This window comes from Schistocerca gregaria, chromosome 4, assembly GCF_023897955.1.
Source record: "Schistocerca gregaria isolate iqSchGreg1 chromosome 4, iqSchGreg1.2, whole genome shotgun sequence".
NCBI classification, from domain to species: Eukaryota; Metazoa; Arthropoda; class Insecta; order Orthoptera; family Acrididae; genus Schistocerca; species Schistocerca gregaria.
This window is the reverse complement of record NC_064923.1, coordinates 235,666,418-235,687,901: the sequence shown is the minus strand read 5'-3', so window position 1 is coordinate 235,687,901 and position 21,484 is coordinate 235,666,418.

Sequence of the window (21,484 nt, the reverse complement as noted above, 5' to 3'; positions counted from 1 at the left end):
ATCCTAAGTAATATATCTCTTTTTCCAACGAACAGCTCAGTTCATACATACAATACCAGGAACAAAAATGATCTGCACAAGGAATTAAAAGCACTTACTTTAGTTCGAAAAGGGGTCCACTACTCAGGAATACTCATCTTCAATAATTTGCCAGCAAACATAAAAAATTTCGTTACAAATAAAGATCAGTTTAAAAGGAGCCTGAAACACTTACTAGTGGCCAACTCCTTCTACTCCATTGACTAATTTTTTAATAGAAACAAATGACGTGTTGTATATATTTATACTATTAGTATTGTTATTTCAGCTTAAAAAAAAGGTGACATGTTCCACATCCACGAGGATCTCCTCAACACGGATCTATGGAACGAAAAACTAATCTAAACTAATCTAATCCCAGGAGAGCGTCTGTGTAGTTTGGAAGGTAGGAGACGAGGTACTGGCAGAAGTAAACCTGTGAGGACGGGGCATGAGTCGTGCTTTGGTAGCTCAGTTGGTAGAGCACTTGCCCGCGAAAGGCAAAGGTCTCGAGTTCGAACCTCGGTCTGGCACACAGTTTTAATCTGCCAGGAAGTTTCATATCAGCGCCCACTCCGCTGCAGAGTAAAAATCTCATACTGGACCTCAGTATATGTTATGCATGATAATAATCGGACTTCTCACCACCTCTTGCTTACACTGCGTTTGTACACGACAACATCTCGAGGTACGACTGTGGGTAATAATGCCTTTAGGACAGGAGATGTTGTGAGGAGGTTTCGCGTCCCTGGGCTCACGGACCGCGGTGCCTTGGTCACTGCGCTCCCTCGGCGGCCCCACGTGTCAGGCTGAGCCGTCGCGTGCCACGTCGCACCGCGGCCATCGAGTACGCGAGCTGGCGGCCAGGAGCGGAGTGTCTGCATTATTCAGAGCTCTGCTGCCTGCTGCCTGCCTGCTCCCAGGACCCTCCCATCGAACTTTAATACCGCCAAACGACTGGTTTCCTCTGGAAAACCACGCCGCCGCACGGAACCTCGCGATCCTTCCTGGGGGCCCATTTGCCTTGTCATTACGCCAGTGATTCTACTCGCAAAGTAAATATTTGTCTTTCCCTTTTGATGTTAGCGGGTCAGTAGCGCGAGCCAGTCCGTCGAGCACCAGTGGATTACTAGCTTTCACAGTTCGTAAGTTTCCTCTCCCTCGCAGCCACTTTCTCAAATTTTCCGTTCTATTTCGGAGCTAAATTAACATAAACACAACTGTAACTGTTCCCTTCATTACCATAAGGATACAGAATTTAGTATGGATACCTACTATATTTCGTCAACGCTTACAGATGTCCTCATTTACATTTGTATTACACAAGCCACCCTACAGTGTATGGCGAAAGGTACCACTGCCACTCCCCGCTTTCCTATTACGTCGTAAATAGCGCACGGCAACAATAGCTGTTGTTAGGCTTCCATATGAGCTCGAATATTGCATAATGTATCACAAGATACCATTTGACCCTTCTATGTATGTACACTTTCGAAACTGAAGCAACGAATTACAGCCTAGCCACTTTCACTTGAACCAAATGACTCGGTTGTAGGCAACACGCAATGCATGTGCATGCAGTGGAGTGCCTCCACACTACCACATCTCAGGACATAACAAACTGATAGGTCGCATGTTGTCAGCGAACATAATGTTTCAATGAAAACTTATTCCCCATGATGTTATCTGTCACCCCTAGGCGTTTTATGCGGGGACTCTGAACCATCCACAATCACGTCACGAACTTCACGAGCTCATGTTTTCTGCACGGTTGTACTGAACCACTAAGTGGACTACGCCAGTACAGAGTGACCGTTTTCGTCCTCATGTCCAAGTCTTATTTGCTTCCTAGGGGAAAATAAACATTCTTGTCACATGTACTTGGAGATACTAACACTCCGAGAAACATAGGACTTGCAATGGATGTCGTTATTACTCAGCTAATGACGAAAATACTGAAGTAATATCTTTCATTTCACGGTCCTCAATGACAAATAGAAATATCTGCCCTTAAAACATTACACCACGTAGACAGGGTGGTCCATTGATCGTGACCAGGCCAAATATCTCACGAAATAAGTGTCAAACGAAAAAACTACAAAGAACGAAACTTGTCTAGCTTGAAGGGAGAAACCAGATGCCACTATGGCTAGCCCGCTAGATGGTGCTACCATAGGTCAAACGGATACCAACTGCGTTTTTTTTTTAAAATAGGAACCCCCATTTTATTACACATTCGTGTAGTACGTAAAGACATATGAATGTTTTAGTTGCACCACTTTTTTCGCTTTGTGATAGATGGCGCTGTAATAGTCACAAACATATGGCTCACAATTTTAGACGAACAGTTGGTACCAGGTAATTTTTTTAAATTAAAATACAGAACGTGGGTACGTTTGAACATTTTATTTCGGTTGTTCCAATGTGATACATGTACCTTTGTGAACTTATCATTTCTGAGAAAGCATGGTGTTATAGCGTGATTACCTGTAAATACCGCTGGGTGTTGTGTGATGTCCTTAGGTTAGTTAGGTTTAAGTAGTTCTAAGTTCTAGGGGACTGATGACCATAGATGTTAAGTCCCATAGTGTTCAGAGCCATCTGAACAATTTTTTTAACCTGTAAATACCACATTAATGCAATAAATGCTCAAAATGATGTCTGTCAACCTCAACGCATTTGGCAATACGTGTAACGACACTCCTATCAACAGAGAGTAGTTCACCTTACGTAATGTTCGCACATGCATTGACAATGCGCTGACGCATGTTGTCAGGCGTTGTCGGTGGACCAATTTATTACTGGTATTCATGCTTCAAAATAAGTGACTCTACATGTCTTTTGGATCTCAGAAGAATCACCACTATGAGCGGCAGTGATGATGCTGGTCATCACATTACTGACATTATTATAATCGCCAGATATGTTGTTGGTAATTTGATGCTGAGTACCTATTGTATCTCTGCACACTGCACAAAAATAATGAGTTCAGATGTCTTTGTAAAATGAATACAATTCACACTGGTCACGACTCAATTGTAGTTCCTGCGTAAAACAAAAAAGAAATGGACTTTACGATACTGTCACTTCAACGTACTCATAGGCTTCAGCCATGACTCATCCTTTCCCATGACCAATCCTATACCATTATATTGACAATTAGGATTGTGTACTAATTTTGCTTTAGAAGATTTATTTGTCAAGAACTTTGTTTATAATTTATACTATTGACCCTGAGTACTATGAATTCTTTCAAGTTTAATGATGATATACAGTTATATTATTTTTGTACTATCATGACATGATACTTTGTAATGGTACTTAGGGCTACAGTGTAATTGTTCTATAATACTCAAGATTTATACTTATCAGTAATGAGGTAAATTTACCACACCTTTGTTGTACAAGGTACTTCCAAATATGTGCCAAATTTGTTAAGCTCCGCTGGAGGTTTGTGAAAGTAGTCGGGGCACACTTGTATGTGGCTCCCGAATAGGATAATAATATTAATGTAAACTAAAATGTAACATATTATAAACTATGTATGTCGCTGATTGGCTTTATAAAGCGGATCGCTAACTGTGCACGATATCATGGTGATAAAGTAAGAGAGCACTTGATGCACATAGTGGGTAGCCGGCTGTGAGCGAAAGAGGATGGGGTAGGAAGTTTCTGTGGTGTTCTGTGAAGCCACCAAGTGTTAGATTATAATGTGGGAATTATGAGTACATCTATTATTGGAAATACAGACGTGGAAGCAGAAGTCTTCACGCAAGCAAGGTAAAAATGTCACATAATTATGACTTTTGTTTGGCCAGCGCGTTAGTATAGATGAGCTGGTGTTGAGTATCCCTAGGTTTGATGTCAAGGTCAGTTAGATATTTCCATTTTCTAAGCTTTGTTAACAAAAGTATAGGTAATTTAATGATTTATATTTATGCTTTTTTAGTGAGGTTAGATAATACTTGCTATATAAATCTCATTGTTTCTGAATGAATTAGTAAAATGGATGTAAATTTTTTCACTAATGTAATTTCACTGTCAGATGTTTTCAAAATCCAAATTTAACTTGCAATATAATTTTGTTATAGAGTCGGCGTTAGTAATTCACCATCCTCTCTACCGCCTCTCTGTCCAGGTCATATGTTTTTCAGAGAATTTGGATTTTTCTTAGATGTTTTGATTTACCAGCCAAAAGAGTTTAATGTACATTTGAAAGTATTACAGCAAGCACAGCAAACCGCTCAGCCTGTAATTAGTATACTTTAATTTTTTGCTTGAGAGACCACAATATATCGCGTTCCATCATCGCTACTTTAGAGGTAAGACAGTTTCATTTATTTGTTATGTGCACTGGAACCTAAGTTATAAGTTTTGAACAGAAACAGAGGATTCAGTGTCAAAAGGGCTGAATGTATTTTGCAGTGACTGTATTTCTTTATTGTTATTGCGAGTTTCATTGCTCAGTCAAGTCGTATAAAATTTTGGCTAACAGTAACAGAGAGTAAGTACACTACTTACAGTTAAACACGCTACAACTCCAGTTCTCGATGCATTTCAGTTCATGGATTTATTCAACATGTTGCCAAGATCAATATTTAAACAACGTTACATCACCTAAGAACGACATGCTGTGCTGTATTCTGTCTGTTATGAACTTCTCAGTCCAGTTGTGAATCTGCTCTGATATTCCATGCGCTCGTAGTTTCCTCATAAAACGACAGTGTGCAACTGTATCAAACTCCTGTTTCAAATGTCAGGGAACACTGTGTAAGCATAGAAAGGTAACTATTGCCTTCTGTTTCTCATCTACCAACAGGGCGAACTATATTTCGTAGGTCCTTTTTAAAGAATTCATGTTGATTTCTACAAGAGAGATTTTTGGTTTCCAGAAATCTCTTAATACGTGAGCATAGAGCATCTACCAATGTTGTACAACAGACTGTGTCAGCAGTATAGTCCCATAGTTATGAGCGTCTCTTCGACAAACATTTTTCTTGAAATAGGAAGGGTGTGTAGCACGAAAACGAAGATTTCATCACAAGATAGCATTTTACTTTAAAGTTAACGACCGTAATTATATTCTTCACTCATCTGCAAGTTGTATGAATTTTCAAAAGATGGTTGTCTTACTCCCTTCCCAACCACTGCTTCCCTTTCATGCCCCTCGACTCTTATGACTACCATCTGGTTTCTGTACAAATTGTAAATAGCCTTTCGCTCCCTGTATTTTACCCCTGGCACCTTTAGAATTTGAAAGAGAATATTCCAGTCAACATTGTCAAAAGCTTACTCTAAGTCTACAAATGCTAGAAACGTAGGTTTCCCTTTCCTTAATCTTTCTTCTAAGATAAGTCGTAAGGCCAGTATTGCCTCGCGTGTTCCAGTATTTCTACGGAATCCAAACTTAGCTTCCCCGAAGTCGGCTTCTACTAGTTTTTCCTTTCGTCTGTAGAGAATTCGTGTTAGTATTTTGCAGCTGTGGCTTATTAAACTGATTGTTCGGTAATTTTCACATCTGTCAACACCGGCTTTCTTTTGGATTGGAATTATTATATTCTTCTTGAAGTATGAGGGTATTTCGCCAGCTATATAACAAGTCGAAAATTTTAAGCGACAAAACTTAATTGATTCATCCATTAGAGTAATTGTCTTGTAGCATATCAGTACGTGGCGTGCAAGTCCGGAGGAGCTGTTGACATGTTGTACTACTTTGATTGCAGACTTCATGAATCCAACGATTTCAGGTTCTCACTACAATCGTGTGATCACACTAGTGCGAGCAGCAGTGGAGACCCAGGTTTGGTGGATTGGTCACTGTACATTGACAGCGAACTTTATTTCGGTAACTCCCAATTTGAGGTTTGAAGTGGCAGTACCCGAAACGTATTACATAACATAATGTAATATAGGGTTAATCGTAATACTCGTACTGATCGTGGGCTCGTACTAGGTATGTATTTCCATAATTAATTAGCTAAATAAAATACAGCAGGTAACCTTAGATTTTCATCAGTGCGTAAGTCAGCTACAGCTCGCAGAACTGTGCCGTGCGAGATGCAAAAGAGGAATTGCTCTTTGCACTAGCTGGTCTTCGTAATACGTTGAGCCGCGCGGGATTAGCCGAGCGGTCTTAGGCACTGCAGTCGTCGACTGTGCGGCTAATCCTGTCGGAGGTTCGAGTACTCCCTCGGGCATGGGTGTGTGTGTTTGTCCTTAGGATAATTTAGGTTAAGTAATGTATTAGCTTAGTGACTGACGATCTTAGCAGTTAAGCCCCATAAGATTTCACATACATTTGATATTTTTTTTTAATACGTTGAGATACAAGTAAGTATACGGAATTTAAAAAATGTATTGATTTAACGAGAACCAAACCACACACATTGAGTTCTCTAGGAACTACACGGTTCACATTGTAGCTCACGTAGCTGACGTCCCATCCCTTCGCTGTGCACCCAACGAGGTGGCGCGGTGGTTTGCGCACTGGACTCACATTCGGGAGGACGACGGTTCAATCCCTCGTCTGGGCATCCTGATTTAGGTTTTCTGCGATTTCCCTAAATCAGTCCAGGCAAATGCCGGGATGGTTCCTTTGAAAGGGCACTGCCGACTTCCTTCCCCGTCCTTCCCTAATCCGATGAGACTGATGACCTCGCAGTTTGGTCTGTTCCCCCAAACAACCGAACCCAGCCTTCGCTGTGCGGTCTCGTATTGCGATACGCTCACACTTGCTGCTCCCATTCACTTGCGTTACTCACTAAAGCCGTCATCGGTTCTCAGCCAACAGCTCTGTTTTGCTCATAAACGTGCCACGATACGTTGGCAAGAGAAGCCGCTGATATACATGTCTAATCCCGACATGAAAAGCGGCGGGTCGGCGGGTGCAGCAAAAGGGAAAAGGACAGAGGATAGAAGGGAGGGGGGAATGAGGAAAAAAATACGAGCAAACCGGCAGCCCTGGCTCGGTCGTTTAAAAATTATTACAAAGCGATGAGGCAGAGGGTGCGCGGGGACTTTTCTTGGAGCGGCCTCCGGCGGCGGAGCCGGCCACAAAGGTGCATTGGGAGTCAGCGGAGCGAGCCAAACGCGCTCACGCGGTCCGGCCGCGGTAGCCAGCCGGCGCGTCTTCTGACGGAATCGCCAGGCGTGGGGCAGTGGAGAGGGCAGAGGGAGCAGAAGCTCTGCAACACAGGTGGGGCTGTGGGTCCCACCGTCCCCGCGCCAGGAGTTGCAGCAGCCTGAAGACACGAACACGTCAGCTAGCTCCGACGCTACAATCTGAACTGCATGCATTGCCCCGTTTACCATGCTAAAGTGGTCTTCACACGTACGCTAGTTTTTCAAAGTTTCAATATACTGAAGCGACCATGACGATATCTATAGGGTGTTACAAAAAGGTACGGCCAAACTGTCAGGTAACATTCCTCACACACAAAGAAGGAATTACTTTCCATGTTAGAGCTCATTTTATTACTTCTCTTCAAATCACATTAATCATGGAATGGAAACACACAGCAACAGAACGTACCAGCGTGACTTAAAACACTTTGTAGCAGAAAATGTTCAAAATATCCTCCGTTAGCGAGGATACATGCATCCACCCTCCGTCGCACGGAATTGCTGATGCGCTGATGCAGCCCTGGAGAATGGCGTGTCGTATCACAGCCGTCCACAATACGAGCAGTAACAGTCTCTACATTTGGTACCGGGGTTGCGTAGACAAGAGCTTTCAAATGCCCCCATAAATGCGTGGATGCCGCCTCTACCAATCCATCGGTCACCGAATCTGTTGTTGACAGGCGTACGAACACTTCGACTGAAATGTGCAGGAGCTCCATAGTGCATGAACCACATGTTGTGTTGTACTTGTAAAGGCACATGTTCTAGCAGCACAGGTACAGTATCCCGTGTGAAATCATGATAACGTGCTCCATTCAGCGTTGGTGGAAGAACATACTGACGAAACTAAAATTACCTCTAACATGGAAATTTAGCGTTTCCGGACGTATGTCCACATAACATCTTTTCTTTATTTGTGTGTGAGGAATGTTTTCTGAAAGTCTGGCCGTACCTTTTCGTAACACTCTGTATACTAACAACAAAATTGTAAAACAATCGCGTATGTTTCAATACGCTGACCACCAGAACAACAAGACGAATTTTCATGGAGCACATGAGTGTAGCTTTTGGCAACATGTAAGCTTTATTTCATCTAAATCGGATCTCGAAAAAAAAAGGTATCGTGACTTCGGCTTATGCATAGGTGATAAGTCATTGAATACCTCCCATTTTGCCCAACGTAGTGCAACATGAACTCGACATATCTATGGAAGTCCCCAGCAGAAATGTTGAGTCACACTGACTCTACAGCCGTCCGTAATGCGGAAGTGTTGTTGGTGCAGGATTTTGTGCACAATATGACCTCTCGATTATGTTGCATCGGGTTCATGACAGGTGCTCGAATTATGCAGAATATTCTTCAAACGAGGCGCGAACAACTATGATCCGATGACATGCGTATGGTCATCCACACAAATTCCATCGCTGTTTGGAGACTTGAATGGCTGTAAATGGTCTCTAAATAGTCGAACAAAAGTATCTGGATACCCCTAAAAACATGCGTTTTTCATGTTAGGCGCATTTTGCTGCCATCTACTGCCAGGTACTCCATATCAGCGACCTCCGTAGTCACCGTGAGAGAGCAGAATGGGGCGCTCAGCGGAACTCAGGGCGTCGAACGTGGTCAGTTGATTGAGTGTCACTTGTGTCATACATCTGTCCGCGAGATTTCCACACTCCTAAACATCCCTAGGCCTACTGTTTTCGATGTGTCAGTGAAGTGTAAACGTGAAGTAACACGCATAGCACAAAAGCGTACAGGCCGACTCGTCTGTTGACTGGCAGAGACCGCCGACAGCTGAAGAGGATCGTAATGTGTAATAGGCAGACATCTGTGCAGACCATCCCACAGGAATTCCCAACTCCATCACGATCCACTGCAAGTACTATGGCAGTTAGTGTTTTTCATGGATGGAGCTCGCACCCCTTGTTAGTCTCGTGACACTATCACAACACAGGCCTACACCGATGTTTTAAGAACCTTCTTACTTCTTACTGTTTAAGAGCAATCCGGGAATGTCGAATGCATCTTTCAACGCGATACAGCACTTGTTCATAATGCACGGCCTGTGGGGGAGTGGTTACACAACAATAACATCCCTGTAATAGACTGGCCTGCACAGCCTGACCTGAATCCTATATAAAACCTTTGGGATGTTTTGGAACGCCGACTTCGTACCAGGCCTCACTGACTGCAATCCATACCTCTCCCCAGAGCACCATTAAATGACGAATGGGCTGTCATTCCCCAAGAAACCTCCCAGCGGCTAACAGAAGGTATTCCTGCGAGAATGGAAGCTATCGTCAAAGCTAAGGATGGGCCAACACCACATTGAATTTCAGCATTACTGATGGAAGGCGCTACGAACTTGTAAGTCATTTTCAGCCAGGTGTCCAGATACTTTCGATGACGTACTGTAACATTCCACTCAGTGATCGCTTCGGTTGAACAGAGGTTCCAATTCATTCCTAGTAAACATAGCCCATGCCATCATGGAACCACTACCAGCTTGCATAGTGCCTTGTTAACTATCTGGGCTTTGTGGGGTCTGCGCCACACTCGAACCCTGATATCATCCCTTACCATCTGAAATCGGGACTCATCTGACCGGGTTACGGTTTTCCAATCCTCTAGTGTCCAACAGATATCGCCACGAGCCAAGGAGAGGCGCTTCAGGTGATGTCGTGCTGTTAGCGAAGGCATTCGCGTCGGTCGTCTGCTGCCATAGCCCATTAACGCCACATTTCGCAACTATGTGCTAACGGATAAGTTCGTCGTAGATCCCACATTCAAATCTCGCCTCTCTGCCCTAACGGATTTGTTCGCCGTAGGTCCCACATCCATTTCTGCGGTTATTTCAGGCAATGTTGCTTATCTGTTAACAGTGACAACTCTTCGCAAACGGCAATGCTCTCGGTCGTTAAGTGAAGGCCATCTGCAACTGCGTTGTCCGTGTTGAGACATAATGCATGAAATTTGGTATTCTCGGCACACTCTTGACATTGTGGATCTCGGAATAGTTGATTCCCTAACGATTTCCGAAATTGAATGTCCCATGCGTCTAGCTCCAAGTACCATCCCGTGTTCAGTGGATTAATTCCAGTTGTGTGGCCAAAACCACGTCGAAAATCATCTCACGTATATCACCTGAGTACAAATGACAGCCCCGCAAATGCACTGTCTTTTTTTTACTTTGTGTACGCGATACTGTCGCCATCTGTACATGTGCATATCGCAATCCATGGGCTTTTGTCACCTCAGTGAATGTCTAAAACAGTTTGTATTCGTTTTTTTTTCTAAACAAGCTAGTCTCCAAAACGACTAGACGAATTATCTTGGTGCTGAGCGTAGTTTGGGCCAAACTGTAAGCTTTATTTCATTAATACCCGACCCCGAATAAAAGATCGTGATTCAAAGTTTTATCTAAACCCGTCGTGCCTGTCTGCCTCTTTAAACAGGCCTTACTCCAAAACTGCTAGACCAATTTTCATAGGGTTTTCAAAGGTGACCTTAGGCAACGTGTAGCTTTATTTTATCAAAATCGGAAACAAAGAAAAACACTTAATTTAAAATTTTGCCTACAATGACCTGCTCAACTTAATAATTTGGATGTTGTATCATCAGAGCGTAGTAAATAGAACAGCCAATAGATGGCACTTTTAGGCTCGCACTACACCAAAGAGTCTATACAGAGCGCTCTTAGATGTTAAAACTCTGTTACAGAAGTACTTCCGGAACTTTTCGTTGATGACAGAATTAAGCGAGGCAATTTCATCTACCGCGCGACTGCTACGGTCGCAGGTTCGAATCCTGCTGTCCTTAGGTTAGTTAGGTTTAAGTAGTTCTAAGTTCTAGGAAACTGATGACCACAGATGTTAAGTCCCATAGTGCTCAGAACCAGAGCCAATTTCATCTTTGCGAATACAAACTAACAGCGAATTTACTTGCACAGGACGTATATCTTTACTGATCTCGATTTGTGTATCAAAAACTTCACGATAATGTGCATCGAATTAGTAGACAGTATGTCGCTTGATATTTTACTTTTCTGTATCAAGTGATTTTCTCTTTCCTGCCTTCATCAGTGCATATTACAAAAACATCAACGTCAATTCCATAGAAAGATTTCCTGAAACAATGTAAATATCTTATCTGAAAGGATATTTGGAATCTTCACAACTGTAACGTGTTCTCCTCCCTCCATGAATAGTAGTGTCACCCGATCGTACCACACACGTAGACCTAGGAATGTGTGACACAGTTTCTATAAGAAATATTTTTTTTTCTGGCGGGTTCCAGTCCATTTTCTATACTTCTATACTTGACGATTTAATGTCATCTTTTCGAATTAGTAAAGAAAGCAATAACATATAAATCCTCCTGTGACTAACATAAGTCGTAAATGCAATGACTAGGCCTGCACAGTTCTATAAAACACTGTTGTCTGTAGATTCAGTTATTACTTGCAGGCATAAACACTGTATCTCTGAGTAAGCAACTGCCTGTCTATAGCTGCCAAAATAATAATAAACATATTATAATATACGTGCAGCATAAAATCATCGAACAGCTTTAGAGTATTACTGAAAAAAATATTACATCCAGCAACTATATACAGCAGTAATAGTTTATTCAAAGTTTACATATATGCGTCTACATCGTCAGGACCTAGTACAGTGTCCAATGTAAAAAACGTTTACAGAATGTATATTATGTAAAATATAAATAAATGCGATTGTTCCCAGATACACTGATGAAGACATCAAAGCCGAAATAAGTCTATGCACAAAGATAAAATATCAAGTAGCATACTGTCTACTCATTCCACTGTGACGTAATATATACTGCACATCCCATAATAAAGTAACTTGACGACATTACTTTGCTTTTTCGATAGATTTTACCTAAAGTCTTTGCTAGGAGAAGCGAATTTATTACTTTATCTTTGTAAGTCTGGCGGCTGATCATTACATTTTGATTTCGTTTTGTCTAAGAATGAGAATACCTCGAAACCGGTCGAGTCTTTCTGAATACACCAGAGTAGGGAAAGACTGAGAACTATGTGGTCTTAAGAAGCCAATGAAGATCATGAGGTGAGACTTGCGGTTCGAGAACATCAGGCTTTAACTTGCTCATAGGAAATTCTTCCTGAATGCGAGGTGCGACGTAACTCTCATTGAGAGCGTCATTCATTATCTCACTTCTTAGAACCCTTCACTCATAGAGGCTTAAAGTTGACTCTCTCCAACGTGACACGTACAGGCGGAAATTTTGAGGGGAAGTGGCGTAGGTGAGTACGTTTTTATGTCGCGAATCCCGCTAATTCCTAAAAACTTAACGTTTCGCTTTAAACGTGCACAATTCCCGGTGAACTTTTGTGATGCCATGACTATAAACAGAACACAAGACCAGACGCTACGTATCGCAGGCATGGACGTTGATTGATGTGGGGGGGGGGGGGAGGGGGAGGGGGGAGAGGAAATAGTGAAGTCGTCAGTCCCATCGGATTAGCGAAGGATAGGAAAGGAAATCGACCGTGCCCTTTCAAAGGAACCACCCCAGCATTTGACTGAAGAGATTTAGGGAAATCACGGCAAACCAAAATCGGGATGGCCAGACGCGGTTTTGAACCATCATCCTCCCAAACGCGAGTCCAATGTGCTAACCGCTGCGCCACCTCGCTCGGTGGACATTGATGTCACCTGCTTTTCGCACAGGCATCATTATGGGGCTGTCTCCCGAGTCAGTGAAGCAAACAAGTTTTCCGCTCATATCCACAATCACACTACTTCAAACGTTGTGTACAAGGAATCTTTACAAGTCAGAAATAAATTCTAAGCGCGTAGTATCTGGCGCAGCTATAACAACAGCTATAACCAAATATCCAGGCAATGCTGGGTATCTCAGATAGTCAGTAGTATTGTCTATATTGTGTTTAAACACTATGATTTCGCAAGTTTAATATGTACTAAGGGTGTGAGGCCGAGTACTGATGGTTTTACAATATTTTCCATTCAGATGTTTACAGCTTCACGAACTTGTTATACATCGTTAGTATGCACTGTTTATGTTAACAGTTCGTCTTCAAATGGTTCAAATGGCTCTGAGAACTATGGGGCTTAGCGGTCTCAGGCGCTGCAGTCATGGACTGTGCGGCTGGTCCCGGCGGAGGTTTGAGTCCTCCCTCGGGCATGGGTGTGTGTGTTTGTCTTTAGGATAATTTAGGTAAAGTAGTGTGTAAGCTTAGGGACTGATGACCTTAGCAGTTAAGTCTCATAAGATTTCACAAACATTTGAACATTTTGCACATTATATGACTTAACATCTGAGGTCATCAGTCCCCTAGAACTTAGAACTTCTTAAACCTAACTAACCAAAGGACATCATACACTTCCATGCCCGTGGCAATTTTCGAACCTGCGACCGTAGCGGTCGCGCGATTCCAGACTGAAGCCCCTAGAACCGTTCGGCCATATCGGACGGCGTTCGTCTTCATTTCCTTCGCTAAATGTTCACGGTTCCCTGCTCTACTTCCTAAAACAAACAACGAAATGATGTTTCAATTTGTGAAGTACTGCAGAAAATAATTATTTAAAAAATGATATAAACCGTTTTTAAACGGACTAAAAAGTATAAAATAGTTTCTTCTATGTCAATACAGATTGCTAACCCCATACAGATAGTGTTGAAGATTTGTGCTTATTAACTTTTTATGTCTGTGACAATGTCTGTAAAATTTAAAACGATAAATGTGGGGCATATCCAATAGATAATTAATACTTAATAGTTAACCTAAGTCACTATCAGTTTTATTGCACTACAAACGTTGTGTTAGTATTGACTGATTTATCTTAACGACAGTCCTTACTCTTATCTATTACATGCGCCCAGGGTTTTTCCTTCTAAAGTTTCCAAGTATTGTGGTAGCCGTTAAAAATTCACAAGTGCAAATTTTCAGGACTACCTGTATGGGGCTAAGAGAATCTATCTTATGCCTTTCCCCATTTAAGAAACGTATTATATGTAATTTAAGTGATTATTTTGTGCTTTTTAGTCTTGCTTGTGTAAAATTTCTCAACCAGGTTCAGAGATCTTAATAATATTACAATAGAGACGTGTGGTTACCTTCAGGTTTAGTCCAGCTTCTCTTCATCTGAGTCAACCAACGTATTGCTGTCTCCTACGTATTGTAATCCCTCCACTATGTGTTCCTGTATGAAACTTAAATTTATCTCCTATTCTATAAAAAATCGACTTATTAGGAAAACTATTTACCCACAAACTGTTAGCCAACATAAACTCGTATGCTAATCTTTGACTGAACAGAACCTAATTTGAACTGACCTGTAACTGGCCGCAGTACAACTTCTCTTTATATTAAATGCGCAGCCGAAGTAAGACTATTATCTGGCCCGAATCAAAATTGCCTTTTACCTCGCGTCTTGACAACATTGTTGCAGATTTCTCGAAAAAACACCAGTAAACAGCTAGCAGGCAGCGGCTAAGCGAGATCTCTACTTCTAAATAAACATTCAAACTATTGAATACCACATGATGCAATGTGGTAACACGTAATGATAAACCTTTTTTAAACAGTGGGATGGATAGAGTAGCTATTCCTAAGAAAAGATATTCAAAGACAACGATTTTAGAATAAAGTACGTATTCAAAAATACAAAGCAAAATATCGCTTGATCTTCACACATAACATTGGTCTGAAAAATACTATGCTTAACAAAGTGGACTGTAATTTAAAAAGGGTACAATGTTAACAGAGAATTTCTGTAAAAACCACAAGATATCTTAATGCATGACTCAATGAAGAGGGGTGGTCTTTCTCTCAGTTCTGAGCAGGTTAACTAACTGACAATAATTATTCTAACAAATTAGCTGCACAGTGCTGCAGTCTTACCTCAAACTTCTTAGCTTCAAAAAATAATAACATTACTCGAAATTTACATTCTTTTCGGCTTCCAATATATACATCATATTCATCCTGGCTGTCCTTTACAGTAAATCTTTCTTAACAGGTTCACTCACAATTCAACACAGCACTACTGAATACATCCATGTCCTACCACATTTCAACTAAGAATGTATTGGACATCGCAGAGACGAAGACTGTGCCACAAGAAGACCAAAGATGGTCTAATAGTGCACAACTTGCTCTCTCCGAGGTGCACATCGATAATTTACAAAAATCACAATGACATGCCATCTTGCAGTATATTTCACGAAAATACCGTGAAGGTAAAAATTAGAGAAATTCGAGCTCACCCATGGGCTTAAAAGCAGTCGTTCTTACCGCGAAACATTCGTGACTGGAATAGAAAACGGGGATAATAGCAGTGATTCACAAAGTACCCTCCCCCACGCTGCGCGGAGTGGCCGCGCAGTTTAAGGCGCCATGTCACGGATTGCGCGGCCCAGAGGTTCGAGTCCTCCCTCGGGCAAGGGTGTGTGTGTTGTTCTTAGCATAATTAAGCATAAGTTAGTTTAGTAAACCGATGGATAAGTGTCAAGGTGTGGTCTGCCGGCCAGTCTGTGGATGGTTTTTAAGGCGGTTTTCCATCTGCCTCAGTGAATGCGAGCTGGTTCCCCTTATTCTGCCCCAATTACACTATGTCGGCTAAGCAAACACTGTCTCCACGTACGTGTACACCATAATTACTCTACCACGCACACATTTGGGGCTACACTCCTCTGTTGTGAGACGTTCCTGTGGAGGTCCACTGGGGGCCGAACCGCACAGTAACCCTTGGTTCGATGTCGGGCGGCGGTGAATTGAGTGGACGCCTGTTATGAACCACTGTGGGCTACGGCAGGGACAAAGCCTCTCGGTCGTTCCTAAGTCCCCAGTTCAAAACAATAGAATACATTACCCTCCGCCACATACTAGACATGAAAGAGAGCTAATATTGCATTCTTATCCAGTTGAGAGTTATGTTGATCAAGTCTCTAGCTCGCTCGAAGTTAATTTAAAATCAACTAAAACTAGCACAGAACAGACAGGCAGAAAAATGAGGTACCCTCCGACACTCTCCAGACAGGGGAGCGACATAATATTGCCTTATCATCCACTTCTGAGCTGTTTTAAACGTTTCGAATCCCTAGTTCGGGGAGTTACTTCAAAATAAACTGTAAAATCTGTACGGATCAGATTGACAAGAAGGCGACCTTAGTAACATAGTGTTAAAAACAGTCTTCAAAGTAATTTAAGGACAAAATAAAAAGATACTGAATGCAAGGAATTACTGAACATACAGACAACACTGATTTATAGGCCTATGCCAGGGTAATCATTTCATTACGACTTTAGGTTAGCCACTGAAGAATTCATATATTATCGGTTTCTTTACTAATTTGGAAGCATAACGTTAGCTCCTTAAGTACAGCAGTATAGAAAATGGATCTGGACACGCCAAAAGAAAACGTTTCTATTACTTGCGCTACAAACTGTAAGGACTTTTTGGTTGGTACGATCGGGTGACGATATCACTTCATGGAGGAAAGAGGGTACATTACAGTTACAAGACTTCCAAATATTCTTCCAGATAAGAGGGAACCACCCGCTTGTGTCATTAGATGAACTTTGTGCTTCATTACAGTTGCAGTCGTTGTAACTACACCCGGGTCAAGCGTAAATTTTACGAAAGAGAGCTTTTCTGTTCGTTGTCCACAGATGGTATCCGAGTAAGTTACCTGAAACGTTTATTATAGTTTTGCAACTTTCCTAGGTGCAACTAGATATTCAACGATTTCTCAAGCTACTTTAGTATTATTTAGTGAAATATTTACTAATGCAACTGAAGTTTCGCTCAAGTTATTTGTGTATTCGACAGAAAAATATTGGTAAAAAGCACTAGTCCACGGTTGCACTTTGCTGAAATAATTTCAGATTTATCTTCTTGTACTTAAGATTTTTAGCCATCGCATTAAGCCCACAAATTTAATGTTTAAAAGTATCTTTTCAGTTCAGTGAATACTTTTGTAATTCTCAAAGGCATCGGCTCACAGATTTTGTTTGTTTCAGCTGTGCTGTGTTTAGTATTAAATGAGCGTAGTAGGCTTTTTACTGCTGCTGCATACTCTATCATTCAATTACGAGCATTTCGATAGTCAGTCTGTATTTCCTCTGCAGCACATTTGGTTTCGATTGACAGGCAGTCATGAAAAACGTTGAGTTTATCCCACTGCTACAACAAATATATGCCTGGGAGAACATAAGATAAAGACTTACAGCTGTCTTCTGACAATTCGCGTATCACAGACTTGGTTGAAATGAAGTAGGACGTAAAACGCCAGTTGTTAATAGTGGATCTAGAACAGTTAAGGTTTGAGTATTGTAATTCACAGAAACTGTAGTTAATGTAGAACTGAGTTTGTTTTAATGGCTAACAGCAAAATAACACTCTTTATTTTTAACAAGAACAAACAGAAAATGTAACATATCTTACTAATAAAGATTATTAAATTCCAGAAATATTTCCTTCGCATAGGTAAAAAATTCCTTCTTTCATAGCTTCTGCATACATTACGTAAAATCACGCCAAATCAGAAAATGAAATGAACTTAACGAGAGCAAAAGGAGAAAAACTACGTCGCTTTTAATGCAGTCTCCCTGACTTTTTCGGTCGGTCTGTGGGCGGGTTTGATGCTTCAAGTTGGTTATTTGTGGAAGTGACGTTCCTCGTTGCCTGCATATTCTGATGAGAATGGAAGGGGGGAGGGAGGAATTTTATGGACTTTTCCGACGTCTTTTATACTCATCTGATATTCTAATTCAGACTTTCCGAAGAGTTATCCTTCAGAACTGCCGTAAGAATATTGCATCGCGTGACAGTCACGCTGGTAATTTAATAGTGAGGCTGAGGAACAGACACTCCGAGTTGTAAAGTGGAAACATAACGTCTAAGCTCTCAGGTCAATCACCGCTGAGTTGCACGTTAGCAGTGTGTCGGCTGCCCGTGGCATATTCCTCTCGTATTCTGAATGCCCTCTGTCGCGAAAGATAGCCTAACGAACGACCCAAACTCTGGCCAGATAATCGACATTTTCCCCTGACATTTCTCAAGTTATTTCAATAATGCCGGACCATTACGTCTGCAGCTTATCTCTGTTCGTGACAAGATATAGCCGTGTAACACGACACCACACGGTGACCCCGCTGAAATACGTGTGTATCAGAACTGAGCACAGATACGAATCCTTTCTGCATTCCACTCCCTCTAAGTTCCTTTCGTAAAAGGCTAGATACAGCTTTTGACACACACACACACACACACACACACACACACACACACACACAAGTGGGGATACGCTTTTAGGAAAGACATTTCAGGTACCTAAATTATACCGGTGACATCGTCAATAAATGTACACTGTATGTATAGCGGGACAAAACTCCGCAAACACACAAACTCATTAATACAGAACGGTATAAAATTACCAGTGATATATAGGAAGTACGATCCTAGATATCAACGAGGACTAAACACGTAACACTAAAAGCGACTATTAGGTTTCCGGCTTTTCTGCAGCGTTAGTAATACTGAACCATCCGCCTGTACCATAAAACGCCCCAAAGTACGCAGTACTTCTATAATATTGTTTTCCTTCTAAAGCTTCTGTTTGCTATACCCGCCATCCTCATGAAGCAAATTTCAGACCATATATAATTTGTTTACCAGTTTATTTAGCCTCGTCACATTAGATCCTTTCTGACATATTGAACTTCTACTGTTTTTCAAGCCCCATAATTTCAATACAGGTATCTTAACTGTAGTAGAAGCAACTTATCATTACCATAATCGTGATGGGCACTTGTATTCTAATAGGGTTCAACAATAAACCTCAGCTAGTAATAGCGAATACTGTTCAAGAATCACAAGAGGAGGAGGTATGCAAGGAAAAGGCCAAGAAATTTCAGTTATATTACGTCACGGTGAAGCAGAGATTCCGAAATCAGATATTAGAGTGTAAGGCGCACCCAGGAGCAGATTGAGAGTCAGGTCACAGTTTCGTAGCGATGAAGAGTAGGCTGAATTTTAAAGAGACTTGTGAGGAAGAATCAACGCACATAGAAGTGGGATACGGAATTACTAACGAACGAAGAGATACTCATCAGTTTTTCTGACGCTATAGATACTGTCATATTGAATAGCTCACTAGGCAGTTCAGATGAAGAGGAAAGGTCATCTCTAAAAAGAGCAATCACGAAACTGGAAAGAAAATAAAACCTACAAAAAAGGTAACTACGAAGAAATACACTAACTGATCTACGAAAGAAGGAAATACAAAAATATTCCTGAAATACGGGAACGTAAGTCAAATAGGAATGAAATAAATAGGAAGCGCGAGGAAGTGAAGGCGAAATGCCTGCATGAAAAATGAGAAGAAATCGATAAAGAATGATATCCGAAATGACTGATTCAGCATATACAAAAGTCAATACAACCTTCAGTGATATTAAAAGCAAGAGTGGTAACATTAAAACTGCAATGCCCATCCTACAGTTAAATGCACAGGAGAGAGCGAATAGGTGGAAAGAATACATTTAAGGCCGCTATGGGGGAGGGGGGAGGGACTCGTCTGATGACGTGTTGCAAGCAGCTGGACTCCATTGGGAAGATGTAAAGGATCCAGGTTTAGAACCAGAAATTAAAAGAGCTCTAGAAATATTAAGATCAAACAAGGCGAAAAGGATAGATACAATAATATTGGACTTTGTAAAACCATTCGGGGAAGTGCCAATAAAAAGACTATCCATGTTGTTGTGTAGAATAATGATAGCGGCGACATACCACCAGACTTTCGGAAAAAAAGTCAGTAATACAATTCTGAAGATTACAAGAGGTGACAAGAGAGAGAATTGTGGCACAATCAGCTTATCACCTCATTCATCCAAGTTGCTGACAAGTATAATATACAGAAGAAAGGAAACAATTTGGGGATCTGTTGCATAACGATGAGTTTGGATTTAGGTGGGTAAAAGCACAAGAGAAGCACTTCTGATGTTACGACTGGTAATAGAAGCAAGAGTGAAGCAAAATCAAAAGACGTAAATAGGATTTGTCGGGCATAATCGACAAATACAAACGTAATCGCAAAAATTATTGCAGCAATGGAATTCCATATAAAAGGTAGTTCACAAAGCAACTAATCAAGTTATTTTTTGTTTCATTAATTAGTTTTTGTCATTGAAACATTTTCCTAGTCATTTGAGATATCCTTTTTATGTATACTATTGTCAAGTTATATTGTATAAAGTTATTTTATTATAGCACTAATGCAGTTGGGAACAGAAATGCTTTCGTGTGAAGCGCACTATGAAGCTGACTAGACGTAAGAAACATATTACAAGACTTGATATATATGTGGAAGGGTTTCTTACGCACTGTACCGGAGTGATGCTCTGAAGAGTCAGAGCCGCTTACTTCGCCCATCATTCTCGATCTGAGCTGCTATATCTCGAATTACCTCGACTTCGACGCGACATTAATCTGCGCTACTTCCCCATCTAGTGACAGTTCATGAACTCTGCTTCGATAAGTGATGTAGCGAGGAAGTACCACATAGTTAAGCACGAAATGGAAATTAATTCTACACGGTAGCAAACACTTACGGGATCATACCAATTGCTTACTTAGCTTTACTAACGTAAATTTTGGAATTGTGTTATTGTTGTCGTGGTCTTCAGTCCTGAGGCTGGTTTGATGCATCTCTTCACGCTACTCTATTCTGTGCAAGGTGCTTCATCTCCCAGTACATACTGCAACCTACATCCTTCTGAATCTGTTTAGTGTATTCATCTCTTGGTCTCCCGCTACGATTTTTACCCTCCACGCTGCCCTCCAATACTAAATTGGTGATCCCTTAATGCCTCAGAACATGTCCTACCAACCGATCCCTTCTTCTAGTCAAGTTGTGCCACAAACTTCTCCTCTCCCCAATCCTATTCAATACCTACTCATTAGTTGTATGATCTACCCATCTAATCTTCAGTATTCTTCTGTAGCGCCACATTTCAAAAGCTTCTACTCTCTTCTTGTCCAAACTATTTATCGTCCATGTTTCACTTCCATACATGGCTACGCTCTATACAAATACTTTCAGAAACGATTTCCTGATACATAAATCTATATTCGATGTTAACAAATTTCTCTTCTTCAGAAACGCTTTCCTTGCCATTGCCAGTCTAGATTTGATATCCTCTCTACTTTGACCATCATCATTTATTTCGATCCCCAAATAGCAAAGCCCCTTTACTACTTTAAGTGTCTCATTTTATAATCTAATTCCCTAGCATCACCCGACTTAATTCGACTACATTCCAAGATCCTC